At 48.8% G+C, this 15,923-nt stretch overlaps 1 protein-coding gene across 3 annotated transcripts in view; it reads right to left on the bottom strand.

The window, feature by feature from the left end:
• Positions 1–13,272, bottom strand: part of LOC126999865 (chorion peroxidase-like) — a 68,900-nt gene extending 55,628 nt beyond the window's left edge. For all 3 annotated transcript variants that reach the window (XM_050862968.1, XM_050862972.1, XM_050862976.1), the window contains exon 1: positions 13,248–13,272. The gene's annotated coding sequence lies outside the window, so the exon portion shown is untranslated. The remainder of the gene's footprint in view (positions 1–13,247) is intronic.
• Between the last annotated feature and the right edge of the window lie 2,651 nt (positions 13,273–15,923).

The raw sequence follows: 15,923 nt of genomic DNA on the forward strand, positions 1-15,923 counted from the left end.
TCATAAGTACCCTAAAACGACAATATATATACCATTATGACATAACATTATAAGATACTATTCTTAGGTAAATCAATGGCCAGGTGGCAGGGGCGGTACGGTTTCCTGTTAATTAATTGTATTAGGGTAATAGCCTCAACTGAAGTCGAATATGAATTCATTCCTACACAAGCACGGATCAGTATCCTTAAACTCCATCACAGAGCAATATATTTCTGTACACGTTTTACATTATTTTGTAGTCAATGATTGGGGGGAGTGGCAAGAGTACACGTCACGGCCATACGTCATGGTAGACACACCTCAGCAGCCCGCTCCCAGTGCCCCAGTTGCCATTTGTCTTTTTGATGACTCGCCTTTCGATCAGGTTTTGATGGCATGTCTGTAAGACAACTACCCTAATGAAACAGAGTAGATACTTGGTTATAATTTTCCTAATTACGTCGGTGTCTAAAACACAATGTGTTTTAATGCCGTGTCAGTCAGAAGCCTAGTTTAGACGCTATTGCAATAAAAACTATATGTCGCGGGCCTTGAAATACATAGTAAATCAACTCCTTCATTAAGCCTCCACCAGCCACTTTCTTTGTCAGTCCCGTTAGGAAAAGATTCGACCTCCACAAAAGGCTAACAAATTTTTTTTTCCTCTTTCAGGTTTAAGGTTTCGGGCAATACAGGACCCACGGTCACTGGCATCCTTTCTCCTTCCTCTGTTTTTTCTTCTATGTAAAGTGTCTGCATGCGTTGTTTCTTTATTTGGTGGAGGATGATTGAGAAAGATGTAAAAGTTATGGTTTTATCTAGACAAAATTTTGATCGCAATCTTATAATGTTATTGTTTTTATTGTTTTAGGATTTTTGTTGTTTTGTGATCTTATATTGAATGTCTGGAAAGATTTTGTCAATAAACTACAGCTAAGTTCAGTCAGTTCCTTCGTTAGTTGTGTTTCAAAAATCCCAAACCCTTTCTTTGTTATTTCATGTATTCTATCATGGAAAGATTTTGCCAGTAATCTGTAATAAATAATAATCTTTCTCTCTATATAGCTAAGTTCTGTTCGTTCCTTCGTTAATGTTTGTGAAATTCCAAGCCATTTCTTTTTTATTTTATGTATTGATACTGAAAGAGAGGAACAGTTAGAAATACGAACGTGGGTAGTGGAGTTGAGCGATTGTGAGTAAGGTATAGGTGACAGGAGGGAGAGTTGACGATACGAAAGATGATAGTGAAGGAGGGCGAGGGTAAGTGAAAGTGAGGACTGGTGGTGAGTCCGACATGTGACAGCCAAACACAAGGACGAGCAAGAAAGTGAGGCAGATTGTATTAAAACCAGACACAGCAAAATGGGAGTAATCATAATATAGCAAAGCGACAGTGACTGGGATAAAAGGTTAAAGATCCATATCTTTAAACGTATCAGGCTCCCACTACGACTTTTCACCAAGGTCACAAAGATGAGTAACTGGGTTTTCATGGGTGTTTTTCCTTTCATGGTGCAGAGGTCGCCTAAAACTATCCCTGGGATACTAAACACTATGAAAATCTCAGCAACTTCTATACGGGAGGCTTTTAAGACAGGCGAAACGAGGTGTCGAGACATTAAAAATGACGGCTTTGAGGTACGAAAAGCCTATTTTTGGGTCCCCTCCGAGCTTGTGCACTTGCTAGCGATAGAGGATTCGATCGCGCTCCAGGACAAACCTGGATAAAAACGGCAACCTTATCCCACATCTGGATCGAAAAGAAACCAGGCTGCACTAGAACCACATGAACCCAATGAAGCAGGAAGGAACACGTCTGGCAGCTCCGCGCCCTCCCACGGATCACTCTCTCACACACCCAGCTCATTCCCATCCCACAGCAGAACTCCCCGGGGACTGGGGGCTTAGAACTTGGTAGGGAAGGAAGGGTGGGAAGCCGAAGGCGTGCATTAGCTCTTTCGTGGACCCAAAAATAGGCTTTTCGTACCTCAAAGCCGTCATTTTAGGTCCCCTCCGAGCTAGTGCACTTGCTACCTACCACTTGGCGAAGGGGCAAGAAGCCCCCTATCCACGAGGGGAGAGGGAAGACAACTGCTCAAGACGCCCATAAGTTCAAAGAATAACACGCGAAACAAAAGTGAGCTGAGAAACAAACGCCACATCCCAGAAAACGCCGGGGAGCGGCAGAAGGGCCTCGCATCGCCGCACTGCAACCATCACTCCAACCAACCGACAGAGGTGAAAGGAGGGGGCGAAAGCATCCTAAAACACGTCACTGCATCCGTCACTCCGACCAGGCGACAAGACGGGAGGTAGTACAGCGAGGTGTCAGAAATCACGAAAAGCCTGGGAGGCGCTGCAAGAGCGACGAATTCCCGCCCTCTCTCCGTTCACCGACCCGTCCACAGGAAGGGGAGACGGGAGCGAGGCTCCAGAAGCCGCGAATGGCTGAGGCGGAGGAAAAAACCGAACGTCGAAGCAGACCTAAATCCCAACCAAACCTGAGTGGAACAGTCAGGGTCACGAGGAAAAAGGAGTTCCTGTCAGAGGGCCTCCTTTACTAAAAGCCCTTCTATAGGTCAGCGACTGCCCTCCCGAGCTAGGCGAGGAACGCTTCTCTCGGGAAGAAGGGTTCTAGCCAGAAGTAGCGAGCCGCGCCCTCCTCCGGCTGAAAAAAGCCATGCAAAAAGCCACAGGGCATGCAAGGGCCAGAGCTAGTGACCACGGAACTAGAACTAGAACTAGAACTAGCCCTGAGCTACACGGAGAAGAATTTTGACTGGCCAGAAAAAGGGAGTCATGACCGTGAAACGGGAGGGGGTAAACAAAAAACACTCCTCGATCTGTCTCCACTATCAGTGAAACGCCCCAAGAGAGCAAGCTGTTCGGCAAAAAAACGACGAATAATCGTGCTTCCTCCCTCACAATGTTAGCGAACCAGCCATGAAAACGTCGCGCTCCCTAACTCACTCCGTCCAGCAGACAGCGAGGAAAGGTAGCGGCGAAGCTCTTCAATACACCAAGAAGAGCGGCGAAGTAGTCACGAATCGCCTCACTGCATACTCCGACAAGCTGACAGAAGGAAGGTAGCGGTGAAGCTCCAAGAGCCACGAATGGCCCCTGAATGGCCTACGAATGGGCACGAGAAAACGCCGACCAGCAGGCAGAGAAAAGAAACCTCAGGGAAGTTTCATAAGTCGCAAAAGCCAAAAAACCCAGCTCGTCCACCTTTACCCAGTGAAAGTAGCAGGGGGAAAGGGAGGGGAGGGGGGGGGCGGTGAACCTCTGAAAGGCGCGAAGGGCCGAGGAAGCGTAGTGAAAGCGCCTGAAGCACCGCTCTCCCGCCGTCACTCCGACCAGTAAACCGAAAAGGGAGGCGACAGCGAAGCTCCAAAAGCCAGAAAAGCTGAAGGAAAGCAGCGAAAGAGCCGCTAAACACCACACTGTCTCTCACTCCGACCATCCGAAGAGGAAGAGACGTGGCGGCGAAACCCTCGGAGTCATGAAAGAACCTAGGAGGCTCGACATAAAGAGCCACGAGTGGCCGCCCTCCTCCCGTGATTCCGACCATCCGACAGGGATGGGTGGAGGTGGTGGCAACGGCCCGAAAGCCACGATAAAACACGGAGGAGGGGTGAAAGAGCCACTCATCGCCGCAGTCTATCCCTCACTCCGACCACCCGACGGAGGTGGGAAGAGGAGGCGAAGCTATGGAAGCCAGGAACCGAAGAGGAGCGGCGAAAGAGCCACACATCGCTGCACTCTATCCCTCACTCCGACCACCCGACAGAGGTAGGAGGGAGTAACAAAAACTCCGTAGCCGGGAACGGCTGAGGAGGAGCGACAAGAGAGCCACACATCGCCGCACTCTATCCCTCACTCTGACCATCCGACAGAGGTGGGAGGAAGTAGCAAAACACCGGAGGCCGGGAACGGCCGAGGAGGAGCGGTGAAAGAGCCACGCATCGCCGCACTGTGTCCTTCACTATGGCCAAACAACAGAAGGAGCAGAAGTAGTGAGGCTCCGGAAGCCAAGAACGGCCAAGGAGGAGCGCGGCGAAAAGGCCACGCAACGCCGTTGTGTATCCTTCACTCCGGCCAACCGCCAGTGGTAGAAAGTAGCGAAACTCCTGAAGCCAGGAGCGGCGAAAGAAAAACACTCATCACCGCACTGCATCCAACACTCCAGCCAACTGGCAGAGGTGGGAGGAGGAGGCCAGGCCCCGGAATCTAAGATCGACCGAGGAGCGGCGACAGCATACCAACACCCAGCGGTGAGTAGAACTGAGGTTGAGTCGCCTCTGGTAGAACGCAAAAGGACTCCTGCCGCAGACCCCCGTCCGACGAAGGGGGAGGGGGGGGGGGGGGAGATGTAGCGGTGAAAAACTGCGGTGGAGTTGTCGATGGCCCCATCGGAGGGAGGAGGATCCCGGAGACAACCAGGCAAGGCTAATGCCTGCAGATAACAGAGAACGGAGCCGGAGAGAGGGTAGCAGGCGGGGAAAGGACCACAACTCTTGCCCCGCCCAGAGCCTCATGGAAGTCGTAATCCGAGTCCATGATCACGAGGGGAAGAGGAGAGGGTGACTAGTCCTGTCAGCGGACGAAGAACAGTACCAGACTGTCAAACGGACCCAACAAACTTCCAGGAAAAAAACACGGAAAAAACACCACTGCGACCATCCCTGAGGACGGAAGGGGTGGAAGCGGAAGGACCTCTAGGGTGTCAAAGCACCAAAACTACGAGTCGCCGAAACTCACCCCTTCCCTCAGCCAGCGAAGGGAGAGGAGAAGGGGGAAGGGGCTGATGGCACACTCCCTCAAGCCGGTCAACGGACAGAAAAGGGGAAGTGGGGGCGACGCCCCAATAAACACTAAACTTCGGACACCGTCACCCTGCGCTCAACCCGCGAACGAGAAGGGGAGAGGGCAGGGAAGGCGAAGAGGCGTGTCAAAGGAGCCGCGAAGCACAGCATTCCGTCCCGCACTCTGACCAGCAGGCAGAGATGGGGGGTAGCGTCGCAGCCCTGGAAGGCACGAACGAAAACGCCGCAAACTCAACACGTCCTCACCTCCAACGGAAGAAGTGGGAGGGGGTAGCTAAGCACCGCACCCTGACCCATGCACATCATGACCAACGGGCCGAGATGGAAGAAAGGGGAGAAACGGCGAAGCTCCGAAAGGCAAGAAGGGTCGAACACCTAACTTCTCGCCTTCAACCCATTAAAGACGGGGAAGGGAGAGGGGGCGAGAAGGAACATCGAAGGAACCGCGAAGTACCCCACACCACCGCCCACCCTGACCACCATGCAGAGATGAGTGGCAGGAACAGTGAAGCTCCTCTAAGCAGGTCTGGGCGTGAGAGAGACTTAGGAGTCCTAGTGAGCGCTGACCTCCGTCCTAGGGCTCAATGCATTCAGCCTAAAAATCGGGCAAACAGAGTACTAGGTTTCATCTCAAGGAGCGTGAGCAATAGGAGCGCTGAAGTCATCCTCAAACTTTACTTAGCACTAGTTAGACCTCATCTCGATTATGCAGTTCAGTTCTGGTCCCCCTATTATAAAATGGATATCAAGATGTTAGAATCTGTACAGAGGAGAATGACAAAGATGATTCAGGGGGTGAGAAACTTGCTTTATGAAGACAGGCTGAAGCAGTTAAATCTACACTTTCTAGAAAGGCGAAGGTTGCGAGGAGACTTGATCGAAGTCTATAAATGGATGAAGGGATTTAATAAAAGGGATGTCAATAAAATTTTGAGAGTGAAAGAGCCAGGTAGGACGCGTGGCAATGGTTTTAAGTTAGACAAATTCAGATTCAACAAAGACATAGGCAAGAATTGGTTCACCAATAGAGTGGTGTACGAATGGAACAGGCTTGGGAGCCATGTTGTGGGTGCCAATACCATAGATACATTCAAGAAGAGGTTAGATAAAGCCATGGATTTTTTTTTTTTTTTTTTTTTTTACGTTGTTGCCTATTGCGCCGGTAGGCATCTTCCCGGTGGGGCCTGATGGTCGGCCCAAGGCTTCTTCCAGGTGGGGCCTGATGGTCGGCCCAGCCCGTTCTGGCGCAGGCGAGTGTTAATAGTGGCGCCATCTTGCATTGGCTCATGCTGCCCCCCGGAACTCGTACTTGATTCGCTTGGACGGCTTCCTCTAGAGTCCGGGTTGATGGGAGGTCTTCAGGACAGCATGTGGGTAGTTTTAAGCCACTCGGCGGTGACCGAAAAATCCGAGTGGTAGCGTGAGGATTCGAGCCCGCGTCGTCCATCACGCGGCGAATGTGGGTCCAGTACGCTATCACTTCGGCCACCGCCTACCCATTAGATGGTGAGGTAAGGTGGGGTTGAGTGTACAGGAGCTGCCTTGTATAGGCCAACCGGCCTCTTGCAGACTCCTTACGTTCTTATGTTCTTATGTTATCATGGTAGGAAGGTAGAGAAGGGCCGGGAGGTAGAAACGGCCACGAACTCCTCTCCCCCTACGCTAAGAACCGCGCGCACACACCCTCTACCTATCGGCGATAAAGCAGAGAGGGAGGGGGGGGGCGGAGGGCCAGAAGGTGGCCCAGAACAGGCGGGTAGGAGCGGGGGACCAACTGGGGAGGAGGAGGAGGGAGGAGACCCAGAGGCCCTCCCCCTACGCCATGCCACACGGGAAGGGCTCTTGACTACCAGGAGGACACGTAGAAGACCCGCATGGAGTGACGAAAAGGCCATGAACCGTCACTCCATCCTTCACCCTGACCAGAAGAGAACAGGGAGGTGGCTGCAAAGCGGCGGGTCCAAAAAGCACAAGGCCCAGACCACAGCTCCCTGCCTTCAACAGGCGGAAGGAGAAGGGGGAGGGGGAGGGTTGTAAACCCGTGCGCCAAATAACACCGTGCACTGCTCCATTCCTGGGAAGGAAGACAAGGACGGGCCGGGAGAAAGTGAAAAGTAACGCCGACTCTGACACAAGGGCCCCCCAGCGCCATAAACACGCGTATCCACTCCACCTCTCGCTGACAGAGCAGAGTAGGCGTCAAAAAAGTCACGAAGCACGTCGTTCAGACCCGCACTCTGACCGGAAGGCAGAGAAAGAGGGTAAGGGCGAGGCCGTGAAGCTCCGAAAAGGCCCAAACAGCCCCCCAAAAAAACACCCAAACCTCTTATCCTTTCGCCAGCGGAAAGGGATGAAACAACGAGTTGCCTCACTCCCCACAACAAACGTGAAACACCCTTTTTATTTTTCACCGAAAAGAGGGTGAAGAGGAGCGGTAAACACTAACACTCGCTCTGGGCAGCAGGCGAGGTGCAGGGTGTCGAAGCTCCAAACTAAAGGTAACCAAAACTCACCCCTTCTCCTCAGCCAACGAGGGAGAGGAGGGGGAGGGTGGTTTAGGTCAGACTCCCTAAGGCCGGTCAACGGTTTGAAAGGGGAATTAGCGGTGACGCCTCGTTAAAGAAAAAGCACCGAACACAGGCACCCTACCCTCAACCAGTGGACGGGGAAAAGGGAGGGGTGGGAGGAGAGCGTCAAACGCACCCAACAGGGCCAACACCGCCCACAGGCAGGAAAGGGAGGTAGTGGCGAAGCGCTGAAGCTTCGGAGTGCACGAGGACGCCGAAGTACAAAACCATCGCCTTCTACCCGCGAAAGGAGAAGGGTGGTAAGGGAAGGGGGCGTAACCAACTCCAGGAGGCAGGATCGGCGAAACTTGGCCTTCAACCAACTAGAGGAGAAGGGGAGGGGGGGGGGGGTTGTAAGCCAGGGTGCCAAAAACAAACACTGCTCCAATTCTCCTATATGGGCAGGAAGAAGAAGGACCGGGATGAGAGGCCTCGGTGCAATAGTTCACCTTCACACACACATACACACGCACTTCTCTGCAGATTGAGTGTGGCGAGGAAGGCCTAGGCGCCGAAGTCCACACGCACACAGACACACACTCTCCGCGTAGGTATAAAGGGCAGTGAGTTGCGACGGCTACTAACTCGATAGTCCACACCCACACACACACTGCACGTACTGCAGATCGAATGTGGCGGGGAAAAGCTTGGCGCTCAAGTCCTCCGCCTATGATCCATAGGGCAGAGCGGGGGGGATGCGTAGCGACGGCTACTGGCAATGCACCCTCGCCGCGATGGTCTTCAAGCACTCACACACTGCCTACCAAAAGATGGAGCAGATCGAGTGTGGCGGGGAAGGCCTTGGCGTCCAAGTTCACACACACACACACACACACACACACACACACACGGCCCGGTAGCTCAGTGGATAGAGCGTCTGCCTCACAGCCAGAAGGACCGGGGTTCAATTCCCCGGCCAGGTGAAAATAAGTTGGGTTTATCTTCTTTCACGTGTAGCCCCTGTTCACCTAGCAGCTAGTAGTATCGTATTGCCACTTAATAGTAGTGGGCCGATATTATTTTTAACAGTTTTTTTGTTTCCTATGTAACTGAAAAATAACCTGGGATTTTTCTTAGCATCGAGTGATATTTTCATCTCATATTCGCGTTTCTGTTTTCTGATTTTCCTTTCGCACTCTCTCTTGACATTGATGTAATTAGTATGATCCTGTGAATTATGTGACAACTTATATTGTTTATACAGTTTTGTTTTTTCGACGATGATTTTTTGTAGGTAATTATTCATTCACAACGGTTTTTGATTATCAGTCCTTCGTGGCTTGAGTGGAATGAATTTATTTACATTCGCAGTGATTTGTGCAGTAATACGATTATACATTTCTTAAACGCTGACGTTGTTGAGCAAATGATTCCAATTTACTGAAGCCAGTTCTCTTTTTAGGTCCATAAAATTTGCTTTACTATAATTAGGTATTAAGAGCGAGTTTGCTCGTGCTTTTGTTTCAATATTTAAAACGCATCTGATTATATTGTGGTCACTGCTTGCAAATGGCTCGCCTACCTCACACGCGGTTATGAGGTGGTTGTCGGTCGTGAAGACTAAATCCAGAATGTTATTTCCTCGCGTCGGCGCGGTAACTGTTTGATAAAGAAATGTATCTTGCGCAAAATTTAATAATCTAGTTCCTTCCCTGTCGGCAGATAGTGCAGACCAGTTAACAGAGGGGTTATTGAAGTCGCCGCATATTATTGCATTTCTGTTTCTGATAATTTTATTTATCTCTGCGTAGAGATTTCCATCAATGTCTTCATTTGATTTAGGAGGTCGGTAAATTACGCCCAGAACATACTTTTCATTATGGATCGTCGCTTGTACATACAATGAATCATAAGCCTCTGTTTCGGTTGTGTTAAGCTGAATGACTTCTAAATTACTTTTAGCATATATTATTACACCTACACCTTTTTTGTGAAGACGACACTTAACAAAAGCGTTGTAACCATTGATAGCTACTTCACTTAACTGATGCTTGTCACGCGTATTTAGCCATGTTTCTGTGATCAAAATGAAGTCGGGTTTTTCAGTAATTGCATGAATTATCAAGTGGCTACGCTTCTGAATAATGCTACGGGCATTTACATAGAAGATGTTTAATTTATTCGCCGAGTGTGCGCCATATATCAACTGTCGATTCACTGGAATAGTGCGTCAGACCCGATTATCTACAACTACCTCTACCTCACCACCCACCTGTGTGGCTGTTGACCTGACCGCTACCTCAGTATCCCCCACCTGGGGGTCTGGCGACCTGACCGCTACCTCATTGCCCCTCACCTGTGTGGCTGTTGACCTGACCGCTACCTCAGTATCCCCCACCTGGGGGTCCAACGACCTGACGTCCTCCTGAGCACTACACACCTGTACTTCCTCCCTCACCTGAGACCTGACACTCCTACCTCCGTGGACCTCACCGTCTGACTGAAGACTCCTCCCACTCCCAGCCAAGCCGGAAGTTTCCACACCTCGTTCCCGCTGTACCTGACTTTTCTTTAACTCTTTCAAAACTTCCTCATCCAACACTCGGACCAGCCTCGCCTTGCCTACACAATTTAGGTGAAGTCCATCGTTAGCAAACAAGCTCCTGTTATGAATAAAATGATCCCAGACGTCCACAAACATGACTCCCTCACGACTACACAGATCCCTGACACGTTCGTTAATCCCCAGCATTCTACTGAGAATGAGGGAACTAACATCATGCCGAGGGAGCAATCCACACACAACTGAACGCCGCCTGCTGTCCGTTAACTTCCCGACAAACTTCCTGTACTTATCTAGAACCTCCTCTGACCTACCTTTAACAACATTGTTTGTTCCGACCAGGTAAATAAACACTGTCTCCTCTAAACGGTGTTACATCTAACTGGCTCGATGTCAAAAGCGGCGTACCTCAAGGATCAGTGTTTGGCCCCATGCTCTTCTTAATTTATGTTAATGATATCGATGATGGGCTCATTTGCAAAGTATCAAAATTTGCTGATGACACAAAAATTGCTAGTAAAGTAACTGCGATACTCGACGAAGAAGCTTTACAATCAGATATAGATCGACTTGCACGTTGGGCCAATCAATGGCAAATGAAATTTAACGTTGAGAAATGTAAAGTGTTGCACATCGGAAAAAATAACAATCGCGTTCGGTACGTAATGAATGGCCAACAACTATCTGCAGTAAGTAAAGAAAAGGATCTTGGAATCACTATATCAAGCGATTTAAAGCCCGGTCAGCATTGTTCAGAGGTAGTTAAAACTGCAAACAAATTGGTTGGCTTCATCGGACGAGTCTTTAATAATAAATCGGAAAAAGTAATATTAAAACTGTATAATTCGTTAGTTCGACCCCGTCTAGAGTACTGTGTACAGTTTTGGTCTCCCTACTACAGAAAAGACATAGAAAAGTTGGAACGGGTCCAACGAAGAGTAACAAAGATGATTCCTAGGTTGAGAAATTTGTCATATGAACAAAGGCTTAAAGAAGTAAATTTATTCAGCCTATCAAAACGAAGAATGCGAGGCGATCTAATAGAAGTGTTTAAAATGTTCAAAGGATTCAGTGATATTAATGCGGAAGATTACTTTACAATTGATCGATCAAATAGAACAAGAAGAAATCACAATTTGAAGATAAGTGGTAAAAGATTCTCGTCGCACGAAGCTAAACACTTCTTCTTCAATCGAGTTGTTAATGTTTGGAACTCTCTACCTTGTGATGCCGTTGATAGTACAACAGTTACGGCCTTCAAGAATAGATTAGACAAGTGTTTTGAATCCAACCAGCAACTAAGATATTACTCATTGTCGTAATAACGTTAAGTTCTTTCGAATACTGGTGTCCTTGTCCGCTTTTATTGCCCGGTTAGTGGTAGCAGTAATGGTAGTTCTTTCCTCTTTCCTACATAAATTCCATGCAGTTTTTCCATGCTGCATGGTTCTTTTTCCTTTCCTGCCAGCTTTGGCTGGAGGGATGGGGGGGGGTGGGGAGGAGCCTTCGCCTTTGCTGTCCTTCATCTTCCACCTTTGATTAGATAGTTAGTGTAGCTTGTCACAAACAACCTCGTAAGGACCAGCAGGTCTGCTGTTGTTTGTTCTTCCTTTGTGTTCCTTTGTGAGGTAGTGACGACTAAGTCGTCAACCTTCTCAGCTACATACTCAATTCTACGTCCAGGAAAAACTACATGCCTCCGCCTCGCTCCCTTCGTACAAAACTCCTGGTCCTGCTGTCTAACTAAACTATCACCGACAAGAACGATGCCAGGATCGCTCTCAACTTGGTCTCCTAACACCTGGAACCTGTTCCTCGTCACGACACCAATGTAACTAACATCTGCTGCTACAGCCTTACTCCCTTTTCTAACCTGCTGGAAGGAATCTAAGGTACCTACCTTCTTCTCTACCTCACCTACTCTATCTTCCAACCTCTCTACCTTTTCAACTACCTTAAACTCACTCTCCCCGACACTAGCTACATCCAAACCTAACACACCCTCCAGAAACTGTACCTTGCTATCTATTGCCTCTAACTTAACACTTACCTTGTGTTCAGTTTCACAGAAAAAACATACAGTGTAATCACCATTTTCCTGGTTGAGGAAGTCCTTCGTGAACTCCCTCCTGCAAGTCAAACAGGGGAACCGTGCTGCTGGCGGCATTTGACCTGACTCTGCGAACGGGTCGGGAGAGAGCTACCACACGTCCGCTCAGTACGGCTGGCAGAGTGCGCGCGAGAGAGAGAGAGAGAGAGAGAGAGAGAGAGAGAGAGAGAGAGAGAGAGAGTTTTCTTTACAGGAAATTTATTTGTATGTACCGGTACTAACGGTACCTGAGTTTTCGGTACCAGTACCAGGAATGAGCTGGGTGTGTGTGAGAGTGATCCGTGGGAGGGCGCGGAGCTGCCAGACGTGTTCCTTCCTGCTTCATTGGGTTCATGTGGTTCTAGTGCAGCCTGGTTTCTTTTCGATCCAGATGTGGGATAAGGTTGCTGTTTTTATCCAGGTTTGTCCTGGAGCGCGATCGAATCCTCTATCGCTAGCAAGTGCACTAGCTCGGAGGGGACCTAAAATACTGGCTAAAGTGACTATGTATAACATGATAGGCATATGGAATGACAACGGGAATGTGGGGAGGCGACAAGCAGTGGGGTGGAAAAGAGGGCAGTGAAAGCATGCATTTCATAATAGGACGATGAGAGCAGACCAGAATCCGTAGTAGTGAAGGTCAGATCAGACAACGGAGAAAGTGGCGGAAAGGTATTGTACATTGACGAAGCTTAAAAGTGACGATTTGAAGTCATGGGAGTTTAAGAAAGTCGGTTAATCAAGGACAGTAACAGGAAGGGAAAGTGACAGGTTGGGACATAGTGGCGTTTCGAAATAGTTACGGTTTAGGATAGTGACATATAAAGTGACTACGCACGACAGTGACAGTTCAAGGCAGCGACAGGACAGTAATGACAGTACCCCTTCAACCCAGTAACGAATAGATTGATAGTGACAGTTCTGTGCAGCGATGGACAGTGACAGTTTTGGGCAATGATTGATAGTGACGGTTATAGGGAGAGACTGACAGTGACAGCTTCAGAACAGTGACAGCTTGCGAAGAGTAACAATAAAAATCACCATGACACAGAGACGATACCACACAACAACAGAACACAACACAAACCTACAACACGGCGTTCGAAACAGTACCACATTCTCTATACCAAAACAAAACCCCGTTGCGAGAGAGAAAAAAAAATCCAACTCCTTCTCTTAGCCCCACGTACTCATTACTCATACCTGTCCTTTCATTCCCCACCCACCACCCACCCACGAACTCCTCACCACACACACCACACATGCTACACACTCACCACACGTCTTGCCTAATCGGTGGTGCTCGGAACACGCCGGTCTCGTCTCGCCCCTGCAGTCGGTAAGTGTGTTCCGTTGCCAGCGTCCCCAGCACAGGTAAACTCACTTCCCTCTCGGTTACCAGGCAGGACTAATGATAAATTTTTGTTACCTCATGGCACAGGTGGATTCATCCTTTTGGAAAGTGTATTCACGCCAATAGCTTGTCACTGTTGCCCATATCACCGTGTTATTTATTTATTTATTTATACAGTACCCTCTCGAGTTTCGCGCTTGCTTCATTCCGAAGGTATAGCGCTAAACTCGAAGATCGCGAAACTCGAGGTATTGAAATCCATGTAAAAGTGCTTATTGGTTCCGACCCGTGGAAAATAATGACTTTTTCCGACTTTACTCCTTTGTTATCACAATTTTTTTCGACTTTACTCCCTTGTTATCTCCTAATACGTACCTTGTTAATAAGCAGAAAATAGGAAGTAAGAGCAGTTTGTTTTTAAACCACAGTTGAAGGCGGTTGCCTTACAATTGGCTGGCAGTTCTGAATACACGCTTGTGATCCACGTGGTGTCGTCTGCCAAAGTAAGACTTTATGGGGAGGCGGTGGCTGAACGGATAGCAAGACGGCCCCGCGTTCAGGAGGACGCGAGTTCAATCCCCGACCGGTGCCACCAAGCTGGGATTTTTCAGCCGCCGCCGAGTGGCTTAAAACCACCCATATACTGTCCAGAACACCACCTATCAACCCGGACTCTAGATTCTAGGATTAAAGATGAGCTCCGGGAGGGCAGCATGAGCCAATGCAAGATGGCACCACTATAAACACTCGCCTGCGCCAGAACGGGCTGGGCCGACCATCAGGACCCACCGGGAAAAGCCTCGGACCGACCATCAGGATCCACCGGGAAGAAGCCTACCGGCGCAATAGGCCACGACGTTAAAAAAAAAGAAAAAAAAAAAAGGGGGGGGCGGTCGCTCGAGGTCACCCGTGGGACAGTTGGACAAACCTATATTTTTCTGGTAGTTTTCTGCGTGTTATGAAATAATCTGCTAACTCTCTCTGTAAAAAATCATGAAATCACTAATATCATGATTGACTTTTCAATACCTATTGAACGTAAACCGCTGCCGCCGCCGCAAAATAGCTCGCAGAGAGGTTCAGCTTGTTTACTGTTTCCTTGTTTCCCTCAGAGCTCACAAAGATCACAAGCAGACAGACTAGAACAAAACGAGGCAAATTAATACTTTTAATGCTGTGTATTCCCACAGTGCGCTAATTTCATCGGGGAGATATTTCTCGCAACACCGGCCAGTTTAGTGGACCTTCTTCTTCTTTTGACCTGTAACGCTTTGTATCGCTTCTTAGGTCCTCCTTCTCCACACTTTTATACTTCACAACATGCACTTAGGGCTGCCTTCACAGTCATTTTGTTTGTTTTGATCGTTACCAATGGCTGCGATCGCCGCAGTAGTATTTCCACGTGAAACTGGCCGATGGGGTAGTGGCGGCTGCGGGGTTAGCCTAGCCCCGCACTTACCATACACTCTCAACATCTCTCGCTTCGTCTGCATCCGCAACTACCCCATCGACTAGTTTCATGTGAAATACTAAGCGGCGATCGCCGCCATTGGTAACGATCAAAACAAACAAAGTGACTGTGAAAGCGGCCATTAGTTACTTAACAGTGCTCACTTATACACTTCACCCTGAACTTAGGTGTTTTCTGTCCTTTTCTTTCCCTAATCTTTCTTTTCTATGCCGTTTTGCAATTTTTCACTATTACTTCTCACCGTCGGTGCAATGCATTACAGGTCAAAAGAAGAAGAAAAGGAAAACAACGCCAGGAGATCCACAAGTTTCATAAACTTGAGAAAAAAGATTTTTTGACTGTGGTTCCACAGCACGGGGTGTTCTTTTATCTTGTTAATCAAGTAGTAAGCAAAGCAGCTCTGCCAGTCCATTTTACGAATCTCTTGGTGGGCCATCTTCCACTGTTCCTCACTCCTCAGCCACTGCCGTCGTCTGTTCGTTTACATGCACCCGTTCGGTACCCACGTACCCACGCTCGTACTCACAACCGATTTCCATTCATAAGGACAACCAACAACTCGCTCCCGGTTGGGCATACGGGCAACCGCGGTTGCCCATAGCCCCAATGGTTGGACACCGCCTTTTAAGGCAGCACGCATGACGCCGACGGTAGTTAGACGTGACCCGTATATGTCAAAGGAACGCGAAACTCGTGGCGGTAATGCGCGAAAGTCGTGATGGTAAAAATTTAGGACTAAGTGCTAAACTCAAGGATCGCGAAACTCGGATAGCGCGAAACTCGAGAGGGTACTGTACTCGTGTTTCTCAAATCAGATCGATTCACTAGGAAAACGAGACGTAACCCGTCTTTGGGCTTACCCACTCCCCTGTTCCTGTCTGTTCCTCCCCCCCTTCCCCCTCCTATCCTCCTCACCAGCCATCCCTTGCCTCCTTCTCTTCCTCCTCCTTTTATTTTATTATTGAAGAAGCTTTACAATCAGATCTAGATCGACTTGTACGTTGGGCCAATCAATGGCAAATGAAATTTAACGTTGACAAATGTAAAGTGTTGCACAATTGAAAAAATAACAATCGCGTTCGGTACGTAATGAATGGCCAACAACTTTCTGCAGTAAGTAAAGAAAAG

The sequence above is a fragment of the Eriocheir sinensis genome, chromosome 17 (assembly GCF_024679095.1).
Source record: "Eriocheir sinensis breed Jianghai 21 chromosome 17, ASM2467909v1, whole genome shotgun sequence".
In the NCBI taxonomy this organism is placed as follows: domain Eukaryota; kingdom Metazoa; phylum Arthropoda; class Malacostraca; order Decapoda; family Varunidae; genus Eriocheir; species Eriocheir sinensis.